General features: G+C 40.9%; 1 protein-coding gene and 1 long non-coding RNA gene across 2 annotated transcripts in view; one reads left to right on the forward strand and one right to left on the reverse strand.

Moving 5' to 3' along the window:
- Positions 1-18,592, reverse strand: part of KCNAB1 (potassium voltage-gated channel subfamily A member regulatory beta subunit 1) — a 419,409-nt gene that overhangs the window by 321,772 nt on the left and 79,045 nt on the right. The gene's annotated exons all lie outside the window — the stretch shown is intronic.
- Positions 785-17,091, forward strand: LOC104664410. The gene is made up of 3 exons (XR_748268.2): positions 785-979; positions 9,396-9,455; positions 16,986-17,091. It is a non-coding gene; the product is annotated as an uncharacterized LOC104664410 (long non-coding RNA).

Consider the following 18,592-nt stretch of genomic DNA (forward strand, 5'->3'; position numbering starts at 1 on the left):
ACTTAAGACTCTGTAAACCTTTGGAGCCTTTCAGTGGAGGGCAACATGAGAAGGAGAGGTGCCCTCCCCACTTCCCACCTCCGAGCTCTAGTGCACTTGCAGTGGTCTCTAGTGGAGCATGATAGAACTCCGAAGAGGCAGGCTAGCGAGGAGGAAGAAATAGCAGATGCTGTGTGAAGGCTGACCAGGCTTGCTTTTGACCACACATGAGATACAGGGACTTCCAGAAATGCTTGAGGAAACAACACAGAGTTGGGATCTGTAACAGTCAAATGGAGGCAAAACCATCAACTGCTGCTCCTATGTTCAAAGCATATGGTGGGGCTGCAGACAAGAAGTATGTGGCTTTTTGTGAATCACAACATCTAAGGTTTCAGCTACATCCCACCTCCTAACCAGCACTTGCTTCTTTTCTCCTCTCACCTTCACCTGAAGACTGTGCACTACCTGAGGGCAAGGACAGCGTCTGACTTCCCACCGACGCAGTCGCTGCCAAGGGGAGGGGCTCAATACAGATGTGTGGAATGGAATGAATGAACAGAGGAATGGAATTGAACCAATTTGGTACAAGAAATTATTGTGCAAAATTTTAAGGTGGAAGACATTTCTGATGTTTACTTTCAACGTATGCAAAAAGAAGGTAAGTTTAAAATTGGATCCTACCAGTTATCTGCTCTCTCTTCCCGTGCCTCTAGGATTCCACTGCTAAATGTGCAGATAATTCCCATATTCATTGCTGACTCAGTGTCTCTTTCTGACCTTGTATTGATGACATGGCAGAAAGGGCTGGAGAAGGAAAAGCCATGTCTAAGCAGAACAGCTCTGTACAAGGAGGTCCCTCCTTAAGCACAGTTTGCCTAAACAGCTCTGAACCGGGATGGTGTCCTAAAAGGACGTTTCTGGAGTTTGGGGTGAGAACTTGCCACTGTGCCTGCTAGTGGGGGCCATGAGCTTGTTACATGAAGAGGAGAATCATTTGGTGAGTGACTGGGGTTTATGTTTAAGCATCCCTGTTTACTAACTGCATGAGCAGGAACAAATTTCCTAACTCTGAGTCTCATTTGCCTTCTTTCCTGAAATATAATAATGTCGACTTTACCTATATCACCTATTGTTGAATCAAACAAGAGAATCATATACTAATTTGCATATAAAAATAGTACACACACACTGGATTCAGACTATCCTGAGAAAGACAATTCTCACTGAAATTGGAGAGAAATCTTTTTTAGTTGCTTGGAATTGTCCCACTTTGTTGCAACAGTGATTGTGATTCCAAACACTTTTCTTTCTAAGTCGAACTTTCAGGGCCAATTAAACATCTTTGAGAACAATGTCCTTTGTCTTTGCTTTTTAAATTAGTTTCATTCTTGCAACTGGCCAGTCATTTCAGTACTAAATCAAAACGAGTTCATGTTGTAAAAGAATAAAAAAGAACTTTTTCCTTGCATTAGTTACTGATCAGCGGAATAATGGCCTACATTTGTTCACACAAAGACCTAATGGATAACTTTTTAAAAACAACATTGTGACCAAGAAGTACTTAGATTTAGAAACCATTAAATATTACAGAATAGAATAACCCAAAAGCACTTAATCATCCTGTAGCTTTGTAAAAAATCTATAGTTGGAATTCACTCTTCATATGCTTTTATTTCTATACAATCCCCACAAGCTCCGGGCTCTGTGCTTTTTACTTTTAGTAAATGTTTATCCCTTATGTCTGTGTCATAGTCCACCATGGTTTGATTTGCCCCAAAGTCAAAATACTCTCTTGATCATTGTGCACAGAATTAATCAAGACTGACAGGACTATTAATGGTGCTTATCACTTACAAGAGAGAGAGGAGGAGGGCTGGGCTTGGCTGCAGGGTGTTTTCTGAAACCGGAATAAAAGGATCACCGCCAAAACATGGAAAGTTGTTCACAAGCTTTGCAGATGAGCTTTTCTTTTCTTTTTTCCTTTTTTTGATTTCAATAGGTTTCTGGGGAACAGGTGGTGTTTGGTTACATGAATAAGTTCTTTAGTGGTGATTTCTGAGATTTTTGTCTGTTAACTCTGCTGATATTTCTTTTGCTGTGCAGGAGCTTTTTAGTTTAATTAAGACCCATCTATTTCTCTTTGTTTTTGGTGCATTTGCTTTTGGGTTCTTGGTCACGAAGTCTTGCCTAAGCCAATGTCTAGAGGGGGTTTTTGATGTTATCTTCTAGAATCTCTATGGTTTCAGATCTTAGATTTAAGTCTTTGATCTATCTTGAGTTGATTTTTGTATAAGGTGAGAGATGGGCATCTAGTTTCATTCTTCTAACATGTGGCTAGCCAATTATCCCAGCACCATTTGTTGAATAGGATATCCTTTCCTCACTCTGTGTTTTAATTTGCTTTGTCAAAGATCAGTTGACTGTATTTGGCTTTATTTCTGGGTTCTCTATTCTGTTCCACTGGTCTATGTACCAATTTTTATACCAGTATCATGCTGTTTTGGTGACTGTGGCCTTACAGTATAGTTTGAAGTCAGGTAATGTGATGCCCCTAGATTTGTTTCTTTTGCTTAGTCTTGCTTTGGCTCTGTGGGCTCTTTTTTGGTTCCATATGAATTTTTGGATTTTTTTTTTCTAGTTCTATGAGAAATGATAGTGGTGTTTTGATGGGAATTGCATTGAATTTGTAGATTGCTTTGGGCAGTATGGTCATTTTCACAATACTGAATCCATGAGCATGGGATGTGTTTCCATTTGTATGTCATCCATGTTTTCTTTCAGCAGTGTTTCGTAATTTTCCTTGTAGAGGTCTTTCATGTCCTTAGTTAGGTATATTCCTATGTATTTTATTATTATTATTATTATTTGCAGCTATTGTGAAAGGAGTTGAGTTCTTGATTTGATTCTCAGCTTGGTGGCTGTTGGTATACAGCAGAGCTACTGATTTGTGTGCATTAATTTTGTATCCTGAAACTTTGCTGAATACATTTCCCAGTTCTAGGAGCTTTCTGGATGAGTTTTTAGGTTTTTCTAGGTATACAATCATATCATCAGCAAACAGTGACAGTTTGACCTCCTCTTTACCAATTTGGATGCCCTTTATTTCTTTCTCTTGTCTGATTGCTCTGGCTAGGACTACCAGTACTAGGTGTTGAGTAGAAGCGGTGAAAGTGGGCATCCTTGTCTAGTTCCAGTTCTCAGGATGAATGCTTTCAAATTTTCCCTGTTCAGTATCATATTGGTTGTAGGTTTGTCATAGATGGCTTTTATTACCTTAACGTATGTCCCTTCTATGCTGATTTTGCTGAGGATTTTAATCATAAAGGGATGTTGGATTTTTGTCAAATGCTTTTTTTGCATCTATTGAGATGATCATGTGATTTTTGCTTTTAATTTTGTTTGTGTGGTGTATCACATTTGTTGACTTGTATATATTAAACCATCCCTGCATCCCTGGTTTGAAACCCACTTGATCATGGTAAATTATCTTTTTGATATGTTGTTCAATTTGGTTCACTAGCATTTTCTTTGAGGATTTTTGCATCTATGTTTATCAGGGATATTGGTTTGCAGTTTTCTTTTTTTGTTATATCCTTCCCTGGTTTTGGCATTAGGGTGATTCTGGCTTCATAGAATGATTTAGGAAGGATTCCCTCTTTCTCTATCTTTTGGAATAGTGTCAATAGGATTGGTACTAATTCTTCTTTGAATGTCTGATAGAATTCAGCTGTGATTTGGTCTGGTCCTGAACTTTTTTTTGTTGACAATTGTTAAATTACCATTTCAATCTCACTGCTTGTTATTGTTATGTTCACAGATTCCATATCTTCCTCATTTAATCTAGGAGGGTTGTTTCTCCAGGAATTTCTCCATCTCCTCTAGGTTTTCTAATTTATGCATGTAAATGTGTTCATAGCAGCCTTGAATAATCTTTTGTATTTATGTGGTATGAGCTGTAATATCCCCCGTTTCATTCCCATTGGAGCTTATTTGGATCTTCTTTCTTCTTGGTTAATCTCTCTAATGGTCTATCAATTTTATTTATCTTTTCAAAGAATCAGCTTTTTGTTTAATTTACCTTTTGTATTTGTGTTGTTGTTGTTTATTTCAATTTCATTTAGTTCTGCTCTGATCATCGTTATTTCTTCTATTTTCTTTTTTGCTGGTTTGGGTTTGAATTGTCCTTGTTTCTCCAGTTCTGTGAGGTAAGAACTTAGATTGTCTAATTGTGCTCTTTTAGACTTGTTGGTGTAGGCATCTAATGCTATGAACTTTCCTCTTAGCACTGCTTTTGCTGTATGCCAGAGGTTTTGACAGGTTTTGTCACTATTATCATTCAGTTCAAAGAATTTTTTAATTCCCATCTTGATTTCATTGTTGACCCAATAATCATTCAGGATCAGGTTATTTAATTTCCATGTATTTGCATGATTTTGAGGGTTCCCTTTGGAGTTGATTTCCAATTTTATTCCACTGTAGTCTGAGAGAGTACTTGATGAAATTTCAATTTTCTTAAATTTGCTGAGACTTGTTTTGTGACCTATAATATTATCTATCTTGGAGAATGTTCCATGTGCTGATGAATAGAATGTATATTCTGCAGTTGTTGGGTAGAATGTTCTATAAATACATCTGTTAAGTCAATTTGCTGTAGGGCATAGTTTAAGTCCATTGTTTCTCTGTTGACTTTCTGTCTTGATGACCTGTCTAGTGCTGTCAGTGGAGTGTTAGAGTCCCCCCCTATTATAGTGTTGCTATCTAGCTCATTTCTTAGGTATAGTAATAATTGTTTTATAAATTTGGGAGCTCCAGTGTTAGATGCATATATATTTAGAATTGTGATATTTTCTTGCTGGACTAGTTCTTTAATCATTATACAGTACTCCTCTTTGTCTTTTTTAACTGATGTTGCTTTAAAGTTTGCTTTGTCTGATAGAAGAATAGCTATTCTTGCTCACTTTTAGTGTCCATTTGCAGGGATTATCTTTTTCCTACCTCCTCCCTTCACCTTAAGTTTATGTGAGTCCTTATGTGTTAGGTGAGTCTACAGAAGATAGCAGAAATTTGGTTGGTGAATTCTTACCCATTCTGCCATTCTGTATCTTTTAAGTGGAGCATTTTAGGCTATTTACATTCAATGTTGATATTGAAATGTGAGGTACTATTCTATTCATCATGCTTTTTGTTGCCTGAATACCTTGTTTTGTTTTGGTTTTTCATTGTGTTATTGTTATATAGGTCCTGTGAGAATTATGCTTTAAGGAGATGCTATTCTGATATATTTTGAGGATTTGTTTCAAGATTTAGTGCTCGTTCTAGCAGTTCTTACAGTGCTGGCTTGGTAATGGCAAATTCTCTCAGTGTTTGTTTGCCTGGAAAAGTCTGTATCTTTTCTTCATTTATGAAGCTTAGTTTTGCTGGACACAAAACTCTTTCTTTTTTTTTGAGATGGAGTTTCACTCTTGTCGCCCAGGCTGGAGTGCAATATCGCAATCTCGGCTCACTGCAACCTCTGCTTCCCAGATTCAAACAATTCTTCCACCTCAGCCTCCCAAGTAGCTGGGATTACAGGTGCCCACCACCATATCTGGCTAATTTTTGTATTTTTAGTGGAGATGGGGTTTCACCATGTTGACAGGCTGGTCTCAAACTCCTAACCTCAGGTGATCCACCCACCTCGGCCTCCCAAAGTGCTGAGATTACAAGCATAAGCCTCTACCAGGCCCAGCCACAAAATTATTGACCGATAATTATTTTGATGAAGAAGGCTAAAGATAGGACCCCAATCCCTTCTATGGTTTCTGCTGACAAATCTGCTGTTAATCTGATAGGTTTTCCTTTATAGGTTACCTGATGCTTTTCCCTCACAGCTCTTAAGATTCTTTCCTTCAATATTATGTCATTAATTTAGATTCAGTGCTATCCCCATCAAGCTACCACTGACTTTCTTCACAGAATTGGAAAATAACTACTTTAAAGTTCATATGGAAACAAAAAAGAGCCCACATTGTCAAGACAATCCTAAGCAAACAAAACAAAGCTAGAGGCATCATGCTACCTGACTTCAAACTATACTACAAGGCTACAGTAACCAAAACAGCATGGTACTGGTACCAAAACAGAGATATAGATCAATGGAACAGAACAGAGCCCTCAGAAGTAACACCACACATCTACAACCATCTGATCTTTGACAAAACTGACAAAAACAAGAAATGGGGAAAGGATTCCCTATTTAATAAATAGTGCTGGGAAAACTGGCTATCCATATGTAGAAAGCTGAAACTGGATCCCTTCCTTACACCTTATACAAAAATTAATTCAAGATGGATTAAAGACTTCAATGTAAGACCTAACACCATAAAAACCCTAGAAGAAAACCGAGGCAATACCATTGAGGACATAGGCATGGGCAAAGACTTTATGACTAAAACATCAAAAGCAATGGTGACAAAAGCCAAAATAGACAAATGGGATCTAATTAAACTAAAGAGTTTCTGCACAGCAAAAGAAACTATCATCAGAGTGAACAGGCAACCTACAGAATGGGAGAAACTCTTTGCAATCCACCCATCTGACAAAGAGCTAATATGCAGAATCTATAAAGCACTTAAACAAATTTACAAGAAAAAATCAAACAACCCCACCAAAAAGTGGGCAAAGGATATGAACAGACCCTTCTCAAAAGAAGACATTTATTTATTTATTTATTTATTTATTTATTTATTTATTTTTTTTGAGACAGAGTCTCGCTCTGTCGCCCAGGCTGGAGTGCAGTGGCCGGGTCTCAGCTCACTGCAAGCTCCGCCTCCCGGGTTTACGCCATTCTCCTGCCTCAGCCTCCCAAGTAGCTGGGACTACAGGCGCCCGCCACCTCGCCCAGCTAGTTTTTTGTATTTTTTAGTAGAGACGGGGTTTCACCGTGTTAGTCAGGATGGTCTCGATCTCCTGACCTCGTGATCCGCCCGTCTCGGCCTCCCAAAGTGCTGGGATTACAGGCTTGAGCCACCGCGCCCGGCCAAAAGAAGACATTTATGCAGCCAACAGACACATGAAAAAATGCTCATCATCACTGGTCATCAGAGAAATGCAAATCAAAACCACAATGAGATACCATCTCACACCAGTTAGAATGGCGATCATTAAAAGTCAGGAAACAACAGGTGCTGGAGAGGATGTGGAGAAATAGGGATGCTTTTACACTGGTGGTGGGAATATATATTAGTTCAACCATTGTGGAAGACAGTGTGGCAATTCCTCAAGGAAACTAGAAATACATTTGACCCAGTTATCCCATTACTGAGTATATACCCAAATGATTATAAATCATGCTACTATAAGGACATATGCATGCATATAGTATTACAGCACTATTCACAATAGCAAAGACTTGGAATGAACCCAAATGTCCATCAATGATTGACTGGATGAAGAAATTGTGGCACATATACACCATGGAATACTATGCAGCCACAAAAAAGGATGAGTTCACGTCCTCTGCAGGGACATGGATGAAGCTGGAAACCATCATTCTAAGCAAACTATCACAAGGATAGAAAACCAAACACCACATATTCTCATTCATAGGTGGGAGTTGAACAATGAGAACACATGGACACAAGGCAGGGAACATCACACGCTGGGGTCTGTTGGGGGGTTAGGGGCTGGGGGAGGGATAGTATTAGGAGAAATAACTAATGTAAATGACAAATTGATGGGTGCAGCAAACCACCATGACACAGGTATACCTATGTAACAAACCTACATGTTGTTCACATGTGTCCTAGAACTCAAAGTATAATAATAATAACAATAAAAAGATTATTTCCTTCGTTTTTGACTTTAGATAACCTGAGGACTATGTGCTCAGGTGATGACATTTTTGTGATGAATTTCCCATGTTTTTTGAGCTTCTTGGATTCGCATGTCTAGATCTCTAGCAAGGCTGGGAAGTTTTCCTCAATTATTCCCTCAAATACGTTTTCCAAACTTTTAGATTCCTCTTCTTTCTCGGGAACACCAATTATTCCTGGTTTTGAATATTTAACATAGTCCTAAATTTCTTGGAGGTTTTGCTCATTTTTTAAATTCTTTTTTCTTTGTCTTTGATGGATTGGGTTAATTCAAAAACCTTGTCTTCAAGCTCTGAAGTTCTTTCTTCTGCTTGTTTGATTCTATGCTGAGAATTTCCAGTGCATTTTGCATTTCTCTAAATGTGTCCTTGATTTCCAGAAATTGTGACTCTTTTTTATTTATGTTCTCTATTTCACTGAAGAAGTTTCCTTTCATACCCTGTATCATGTTTTGGATTTTTTTTAAGCTGGACTTCACCTTTTTCTGGTGCCTCCTTGGTTAGCCTAATAATTGACTTTCCGAATCCTTTTTCTAGCAATTAAGAGATTTTTTTCTTGGTTTGGATTCACTGCTGGTGAGCTGGTATGATCTTTTCGGGGTGTAAAGATCCTTGTTTTGTCATATTACCAGAATTGTTTTTCTGATTCCTTCTCATTTGGGTAGACTGTGGGAGGGAAGACCTGGGATTCAAGGGCTGCTGTTCAGGTTCTTTTGTCCCACAGAGTGCTCCCTTGATGTGGTGTTCTCCCCCTTCCCCTAGGAGTGGGGCTACCTGAGAGTCAAACTGCAGTGATTTATTTTATTTTTTGCTGTTCTGGGTCTAGCCACCCTGCAGAGCTACGGGACTCCACGCTGGTACTGGAGAGTGTCTGCAAAGAGTCCTGTGATGTGATCCATCTTCAGGTCTTGCAGCCGTGGATACCAGCACCTGCTTCAGTGGAGGTAGCAGGGGAGTGAAGTGGACTCTGTAAGTGTCCTTGGTTATGTTTTTGTTTAGTGTGCTGCTTTTCTGTTTGTTGGCCGCCAGGCAGGAGATAGCGCTTTTTAAGAGCGCATCAGCTGCAGTCCTATAGGGAGGATGCAAACTTGCCCTAAGGACACCTGGTTAAGTATTCAGGTTTCTCAGGTGGTGGGCAGGGCTATAGAGCTACCAAGAGATTATAACCTTTGTCTTCAGCTACCAGGGCAGGTAGAGGAGGACCACCAGTTAGGGGCTGGAATAGGCATGTCTGAGCTCAGCCTCTCCTTTGGCAGGGCTTGCTGTGGCTGCTGTGGGGGATGGCAGTGTGGTTGCCAGTCCAGTGGAGTTATATTCGCAGGGGGATTATGGCTGCCTCTGCTGAGTCATTCAGGTCATCAGGGAAGTGGGGAAAAGCCGGCAGTCGTTGGCCTTACCCCACTGTCACACAGCCCACAGTCCTAAAGGCTGTTCTACCACTCCCACCGTGCCCCCACAACAGCACCGAGTCTGGCAACCGGTGACCAGGGCTGAGAACTTGCCCCAGACCACGAGCCTCCCTGTGAAGAAAGCACGCCAATTCAGTTTTTCCGCATCTCAGGGATCCTGCAGCAGTGATTCTGTTCCTTGAAAGGGCTTGTGGATTCTCTCAGCTTTTCTGGTAAGTTCCTGTGGTAGTTCCTGGAGCAAGTTTATGATTTGATTCTCCACATACCACTCAGTGCATCGGAGTGGGAGCTACAAGCTAGTCCTGCCTCCTGTTTGCCATCTTAATCTCTAGACTGGAGATTTTCAATGCCTGATACTGGCGTTACCTGTTCCAAGTAACTGGAGGTACACAACTCCCTGTTGTAAATGGGACATTATAACCAGATTGTTTCCAGAGACACCATAACAGGTATTTGCCATCTCCTGGAGGGAAGCACAGGCATGTTAAATAATGAGCACTCTTTCTATATCAATAAAAAATACCAAAGCAGCTCTGAGATTTGTACATTTTAAAAATGACAAGAAGAAAATAAGCTCTATAGTCTCTATACCCCTGGAACTCAAGTAAGAAAAGAGTTCCTGATTTTCTTTGTTCATACTAACATAGTGGAAATGCAATGATTTCAAAAGAACAAAAATCTCTGACAGTGAATGAGCTCATCAGGACAGGCTCTTTTTACTCAGGTCTTCAAAAAGTCTTTTTTTTTTTTTTTTTTTTTTTGAGATACGGAGTCTTACTCTGTCGCCCAGGCTGGAGTGCAGTGGCGCCATCTCAGCTCACTGCAAGCTCTGCCTCCCGGGTTCAGGACATTCTCCTGCCTCAGCCTCCCGAGTAGCTAGGACTACAGGCGCCTCCCACCGCGCCTGGCTAATATATATATATAATTTGTTTTTTTGTATTTTTTTAGTAGAGATGGGGTTTCACCTTGTTAGCCAGGATGGTCTCGATCTCCTAACCTCGTGATCCACCTGCCTCAGCCTCCCAAAGTGCTGGGATTACAGGTGTGAGCCACCATGCCCGGCCAAGAAAGTCATTTTTAAAACTAGGGAAACGGGAGCAAGATGGCCGAATAGGAACAACTCCAGTCACCAACTCCCAGCGCCAGCGACACAGAAGACCGGTGATTTCTGCATTTTCAACTGAGGTACTGGGGTCATCTCACTAGGGAGTGCCGGACAATCGGTGCTGGTCAGCTGCTGCAGCTTGACCAGCGAGAGCTGAAGCAGGGCGAGGCATCGCCTCACCTGGAAGCGCAAGGGGGAAGGGGATCCGTTTTCCTAGCCAGGGGAACTGAGACACACAACACCTGGAAAATCGGGTAACTCCCACCCCAATACTGCGCTGTAAGCATACAGGCATTCCAGGAGAATATATCCCACACCTGGCCGGGAGGGTCCCACGCCCACGAAGCCTCCCTCACTGCTAACACAGCAGTCTGCCGCGATCTATCCGCAAGGCAGCAGCGAGGCTGGGGGAGGGGCGCCCGCCATTGCTGAGGCTTAAGTAGGTAAACAAAGCCGCTGGGAAGCTCGAACTGGGTGGAGCTCACAGCAGCTCAAGGAAGCCTGCCTGTCTCTGTAGTCTCCACCTCTGGGGACAGCGCACAGCTGAAGACCAACAGGGGAAGTAGCGGGAGCCGGTGCAGACGCGAACGACTCTGTCTGACAGCTTTGGGGAGAGCCGCGGATCTCCCAACGCGGAGGTTGAGATCTGAGAACGGACAGACTGCCTGCTCAGGTGTGTCCCTGACCCCTGAGTAGCCTAGCTGGGAGAAATCCCCCACTAGGGGCAGTCTGACACCCCACACCTCACAGGGTGGAGTACACCCCTGAGAGGACACTTCCAAAGGAAGAATCAGACAGGTACACTCGCTGTTCAGCAATATTCTATCTTCGGCAACCTCTGCTGCTGATACCCAGGCAAACAGGGTCTGGAGTGGACCTCAAGCAATCTCCAACAGACCAACAGAGAGTCCTTCTGACTGTCAGAAGGAAAACTATCAAACAGGAAGGACACCTATACCAAAACCCCATCAGTTCGTCACCACCATCAAAGACCAGAGACAGATAAAACCACAAAGATGGGGAAGAAGCAGGGCAGAAAAGCTGGAAATTCAAAAAATAAGAGCGCATCTCCCCCTGCAAAGGAGCGCAGCCCATCACCAGCAACGGATCAAAGCTGGTCAGAGAATGACTTGGACGAGAGGAGAGAAGAAGGCTTCAGTCCATCAAACTTATCAGAGCTAAAGGAGGAATTACGTACCCAGCGCAAAGAAACTAAAAATCTTGAAAAAAGAGTGGAAGAATTGACAGCTAGACTCATTAATGCAGAGAAGATCATAAACGAAATGACAGAGATGAAAACCATGACACGAGAAATACGTGACAAATGCACAAGCTTCAGTAACCGACTCGATCAACTGGAAGAAAGAGTATCAGCGATTGAAGATCAAATGAATGAAATGAAGCGAGAAGAGAAACCAAAAGAAAAAAGAAGAAAAAGAAATGAGCAAAGCCTGCAAGAAGTATGGGATTACGTAAAAAGACCAAATCTACGTCTGATTGGGGTGCCTGAAAGTGAGGGGGAAAATGGAACCAAGTTGGAAAACACTCTTCAGGATATCATCCAGGAGAACTTCCCCAACCTAGTAGGGCAGGCCAACATTCAAATTCAGGAAATACAGAGAACGCCACAAAGATACTCCTCGAGAAGAGCAACTCCAAGACACATAATTGCCAGATTCACCAAAGTTGAAATGAAGGAAAAAATCTTAAGGGCAGCCAGAGAGAAAGGTCGGGTCACCCACAAAGGGAAGCCCATCAGACTAACAGCAGATCTCTCGGCAGAAACTCTACAAGCCAGAAGAGAGTGGGGGCCAATATTCAACGTTCTTAAAGAAAAGAATTTTCAACCCAGAATTTCATATCCAGCCAAACTAAGTTTCATAAGTGAAGGAGAAATAAAATCCTTTACAGATAAGCAAATGCTTAGAGATTTTGTCACCACCAGGCCTGCCTTACAAGAGACCCTGAAGGAAGCCCTAAACATGGAAAGGAACAACCGGTACCAGCCATCGCAAAAACTTGGCAAAATGTAAAGACCATCGAGGCTAGGAAGAAACTGCATCAACTAACGAGCAAAATAACCAGTTAATATCATAATGGCAGGATCAAGTTCACACATAACAATATTAACCTTAAATGTTAATGGACTAAATGCTCCAATTAAAAGACACAGACTGGCAAACTGGATAAAGAGTCAAGACCCATCAGTCTGCTGTATTCAGGAGACCCATCTCACATGCAGAGACATACATAGGCTCAAAATAAAGGGATGGAGGAAGATCTACCAAGCAAATGGAGAACAAAAAAAAGCAGGGGTTGCAATCCTAGTCTCTGATAAAACAGACTTTAAACCATCAAAGATCAAAAGAGACAAAGAAGGCCATTACATAATGGTAAAGGGATCAATTCAACAGGAAGAGCTAACTCTCCTAAATATATATGCACCCAATACAGGAGCACCCAGATTCATAAAGCAAGTCCTTAGAGACTTACAAAGAGACTTAGACTCCCATACAATAATAATGGGGGACTTCAACACTCCGCTGTCAACATTAGACAGATCAACGAGACAGAAAGTTAACAAGGATATCCAGGAATTGAACTCATCTCTGCACCAAGCGGACCTAATAGACATCTATAGAACTCTCCACCCCAAATCAACAGAATATACATTCTTCTCAGCACCACATCGCACTTATTCCAAAATTGACCACATAATTGGAAGTAAAGCACTCCTCAGCAAATGTAAAAGAACAGAAATTATAACAAACTGTCTCTCAGACCACAGTGCAATCAAACTAGAACTCAGGACTAAGAAACTCAATCAAAACCGCTCAACTACATGGAAACTGAACAACCTGCTCCTGAATGACTACTGGGTACATAAATGAAAGCGGAAATAAAGATGTTCTTTGAAACCAATGAGAACAAAGATACAACATACCAGAATCTCTGGGACACATTTAAAGCAGTGTGTAGAGGGAAATTTATAGCACTAAATGCCCACAAGAGAAAGCAGGAAAGATCTAAAATTGACACTCTAACATCACAATTAAAAGAACTAGAGAGGCAAGAGCAATCACATTCAAAAGCTAGCAGAAGGCAAGAAATAGCTAAGATCAGAGCAGAACTGAAGGAGATAGAGACACAAAAAACCCTCCAAAAAATCAATGAATCCAGGAGTTGGTTTTTTGAAAAGATCAACAAAATTGACAGACCGCTAGCAAGGCTAATAAAGAAAAAAAGAGAGAGGAATCAAATAGATGCAATAAAAAATGATAAAGGGGATATCACCACTGACCCCACAGAAATACAAACTACCATCAGAGAATACTATAAACGCCTCTACGCAAATCAACTAGAAAATCTAGAAGAAATGGATAATTTCCTGGACACTTACACTCTCCCAAGGCTAAACCAGGAAGAAGTTGAATCCCTGAATAGACCAATAGCAGGCTCTGAAATTGAGGCAACAATTAATAGCCTACCCACCAAAAAAAGTCCAGGACCAGATGGATTCACAGCTGAATTCTACCAGAGGTACAAGGAGGAGCTGGTACCATTCCTTCTGAAACTATTCCAATCAATAGAAAAAGAGGGAATCCTCCCTAACTCATTTTATGAGGCCAACATCATCCTGATACCAAAGCCTGGCAGAGACACAACAAAAAAAGAGAATTTTAGACCAATATCCCTGATGAACATTGATGCAAAAATCCTCAATAAAATACTGGCAAACCGGATTCAGCAGCACATCAAAAAGCTCATCCACCATGATCAAGTGGGCTTCATCCCTGGGATGCAAGGCTGGTTCAACATTCGCAAATCAATAAACGTAATCCAGCATATAAACAGAACCAAAGACAAGAACCACATGATTGTCTCAATAGATGCAGAAAAGGCTTTTGACAAAATTCAACAGCCCTTCATGCTAAAAACGCTCAATAAATTCGGTATTGATGGAACGTACCTCAAAATAATAAGAGCTATTTATGACAAACCCACAGCTAATATCATACTGAATGGGCAAAAACTGGAAAAATTCCCTTTGAAAACTGGCACAAGACAGGGATGCCCTCTCTCACCACTCCTATTCAACATAGTGTTGGAAGTTCTGGCTAGGGCAATCAGGCAAGAGAAAGAAATCAAGGGTATCCAGTTAGGAAAAGAAGAAGTCAAATTGTCCCTGTTTGCAGATGACATGATTGTATATTTAGAAAACCCCATCGTCTCAGCCCAAAATCTCCTTAAGCTGATAAGCAACTTCAGCAAAGTCTCAGGATACAAAATTAATGTGCAAAAATCACAAGCATTCTTATACACCAGCAACAGACAAGCAGAGAGCCAAATCAGGAATGAACTTCCATTCACAATTGCTTCAAAGAGAATAAAATACCTAGGAATCCAGCTTACAAGGGATGTAAAGGACCTCTTCAAGGAGAACTACAAACCACTGCTCAGTGAAATCAAAGAGGACACAAACAAATGGAAGAACATACCATGCTCATGGATAGGAAGAATCAATATCGTGAAAATGGCCATACTCCCCAAGGTTATTTATAGATTCAATGCCATCCCCATCAAGCTACCAATGACTTTCTTCACAGAATTGGAAAAAACTGCTTTAAAGTTCATATGGAACCAAAAAAGAGCCCGCATTGCCAAGACAATCCTAAGTCAAAAGGACAAAGCTGGAGGCGTCACGCTACCTGACTTCAAACTATACTACAAGGCTACAGTAACCAAAACAGCATGGTACTGGTACCAAAACAGAGATATAGACCAATGGAACAGAACAGAGTCCTCAGAAATAATACCGCACATCTACAGCCATCTGATCTTTGACAAACCTGAGAGAAACAAGAAATGGGGAAAGGATTCCCTATTTAATAAATGGTGCTGGGAAAATTGGCTAGCCATAAGTAGAAAGCTGAAACTGGATCCTTTCCTTACCCCTTATACGAAGATTAATTCAAGATGGATTAGAGACTTAAATGTTAGACCTAATACCATAAAAACCCTAGAAGAAAATCTAGGTAGTACCATTCAGGACATAGGCATGGGCAAGGACTTCATGTCTAAAACACCAAAAGCAACGGCAGCAAAAGCCATAATTGACAAATGGGATCTAATTAAACTAAAGAGCTTTTGCACAGCAAAAGAAACTACCATCAGAGTGAACAGGCAACCTACAGAATGGGAGAAAATTTTTGCAACCTACTCATCTGACAAAGGGCTAATATCCAGAATCTACAAAGAACTCAAACAAATATACGAGAAAAAAACAAACAACCCCATCAAAAAGTGGGGAAAGGATATGAACAGACATTTCTCAAAAGAAGATATTCATACAGCCAACAGACACATGAAAAAATGCTCATCATCACTGGCCATCAGAGAAATGCAAATCAAAACCACAATGAGATACCATCTCACACCAGTTAGAATGGCAATCATTAAGAAGTCAGGAAACAACAGGTGTTGGAGAGGATGTGGAGAAATAGGAACACTTTTACACTGTTGGTGGGATTGTAAACTAGTTCAACCATTATGGAAAAGAGTATGGCAATTCCTCAAGGATCTAGAACTAGATGTACCATATGACCCAGCCATCCCACTACTGGGTATATACCCAAAGGATTATAAATTAGTCTACTACAAAGACACATGTACACGTATGTTTATTGCGGCACTATTCACAATAGCAAAGACTTGGAATCAACCCAAATGTCCATCTGTGACAGACTGGATTAAGAAAATGTGGCACATATACACCATGGAATACTATGCAGCCATAAAAAAGGATGAGTTTGCGTCCTTTGTAGGGACATGGATGCAGCTGGAAACCATCATTCTTAGCAAACTATCACAAGAAGAGAAAACCAAACACCGCATGTTCTCACTCATAGGTGGGAACTGAACAATGAGATCACTTGGACTCGGGAAGGGGAACATCACACACTGGGGTCTATCATGGGGAGGGGGGAGGGGGGAGGAGGGAGGGATTGCATTGGGGAGTTATACATGATATAAATGATGAATTGATGGGTGCTGACGAGTTGATGGGTGCAGCACACCAACATGGCATAAGTATACATATGTAACAAACCTGCACGTTATGCACATGTACCCTAGAACTTAAAGTATAATAAAAAATAAAAAAAAAAAAAAAAAAAAAAATAAATTAAAAAAAAAAAAAAAAAAAAAAAAAAAAAAAAAAAAAAAATAAAACTAGGGAAACAAATTTTGTTCGTATATCACTCTAGTTTCCTGACTGCATGTCTCAAAACATAATGTTACATGAAACTTTAAATCATACTAACTTTGCTGTTGTTGTTGTTGTTGCTGTTGTTAACATATTTGGAAAAGAGAGGCCAAAGTAATAATAATCATGTAACGCAAATTAATAGCACAATATCTGGGTTGCAACTTTTACAGCTTCATCAGAACTGGAACCAGATGCACATTATTTTTGCTGACTCTGAAAAATATTATTGTACTTTCCCTGAACATAGCAATGGAGTCTGTTCGACGTGCAGAAATCTGCAGCATCATTACCTTGGGTGTAAAATGCTGTTTTCATGCCTTTGGCAAACATCAGTCACCTGGCCCTGACACTCTAATTTCATCTCTACAGCTTGCCTTGCCATTGTCAACAAATGGTAGTGATTACACTCACAAGGTTCCACTCTGGTTGAAAACAAAATAAGCCTCTGAACGAATAAGCATGTTCTCCCCCAGGTTCATCATGTAAAATCTAAAATCACTTTATACTGGGGATGCTGATGGAAAGAATTCAGGTGCTGAACAAACAGATGTGGGCTTAAACTCTGCTCCACCACCCTCATGCTGGGCAACTGGCAGCAGTTTTCTCAATTTCTTTGACAGTCAATTTCCACATCTGTCAAGCAGGACTAAAACTACCTAATTTGTCCAGAAGTGGGGAATTTAAAGGAGAAAGTGAGTTAAAAACCCAGTGTCTGGCACTAAGTAGGGACTACTGAATGTTACTCTTGCACCCATCCCACCCTATCTTCCCCCAGAGTCTACTCTGCCCCATTCATGCACAGGGTTAGTACTAGACAATCTTTCTTAACAACAGTTTTGTCAAATGTTGTTCATTCTAGTTTGGGGGGAAAACTGAAGGACCAGATAAACAAGTTATCTAGCTTATTTCCAACCATCTCTTCAGTGCCTAGAACTGTTCACAAAACATTTAGGCACTCAGAAAACATTTGAAGAATGATGGAATGTAACTGCAAGCCCAGGTTCTGGGCATAAGTCATGGAGAGTTATAGGTTTTGTTTGACTCCCACCTCTCCCATTAATATCTGAATACATTCTGCAAGTTACCTAACTTCCATAGCTTCTCTTTTCTCATCTCAAAAAAAATGAGCTAACAGTCCCTACTTCTCAGAATTGTTATAAAGATTAAATGAAATAATGTAGAAAACATACTTAGCCTATCATGAAGTAAGCACTCAGAAATGAGAACAATTACAATTTAGTTTCTCTTATAATAATTATGATTACCTGTTAAACAATTGACTCATAGGTAATACGTTTAAAGAAAGAGTAATGCTAGAGGTGGATAGAGGAATAGACTTTTCCAAAGAAGACTGTACACCCTGAAAGACCAGAGTGTGAAGATCCTGCTTGTGGTGGGTGTCACTTACTCTGCTGACATGGTCACAATTTTGCACTATTTACAAAGTGACAGGGTTTATGCTCCAGTAGCACCTCTCACCACCTTCCCTCTTGCCCTATCCATGTGACACACTTTCAGAACCTTGCCTCCCTCAAGCTCCTCCTGTCCCAGACGTGCATCCTTGCAGTTCCTGTGCCTGAAGTGCTCGCCTCCCCTCTGTGCCTACTCTTCTGATTTCAACCCAATCATCACTTCCTGGAGGTCCTCCCTGCTTAGGTCAGACCTCTGCAATAAACTCTAGGAGTCAGAAGTGTCATCCGTTGCCACCTGGTAGTGGGTGTGAGTTTACAATCATTTGTCTGCTTGTCTCCCATCACATCCCCCACGTAGCCAGTAAGATCCAGGAGCACCTCCCACCAATCTGTTTCTGCTCCATTGTAGCTATCTCTAAAGCCTGGCCTACAGCCTGCACATAGTAGGGATTTCATAATTAGCTCTTGATTGTGGAATGACTGAAGGAGAAACAGCATTTTTTTATTCATAAAAGAAATCTACCCCATTATCTTTCATAGTATCTGAAACCATCAGTTTTATTC

This window comes from Rhinopithecus roxellana, chromosome 1 (genome assembly GCF_007565055.1).
Source record: "Rhinopithecus roxellana isolate Shanxi Qingling chromosome 1, ASM756505v1, whole genome shotgun sequence".
In the NCBI taxonomy this organism is placed as follows: Eukaryota; Metazoa; Chordata; class Mammalia; order Primates; family Cercopithecidae; genus Rhinopithecus; species Rhinopithecus roxellana.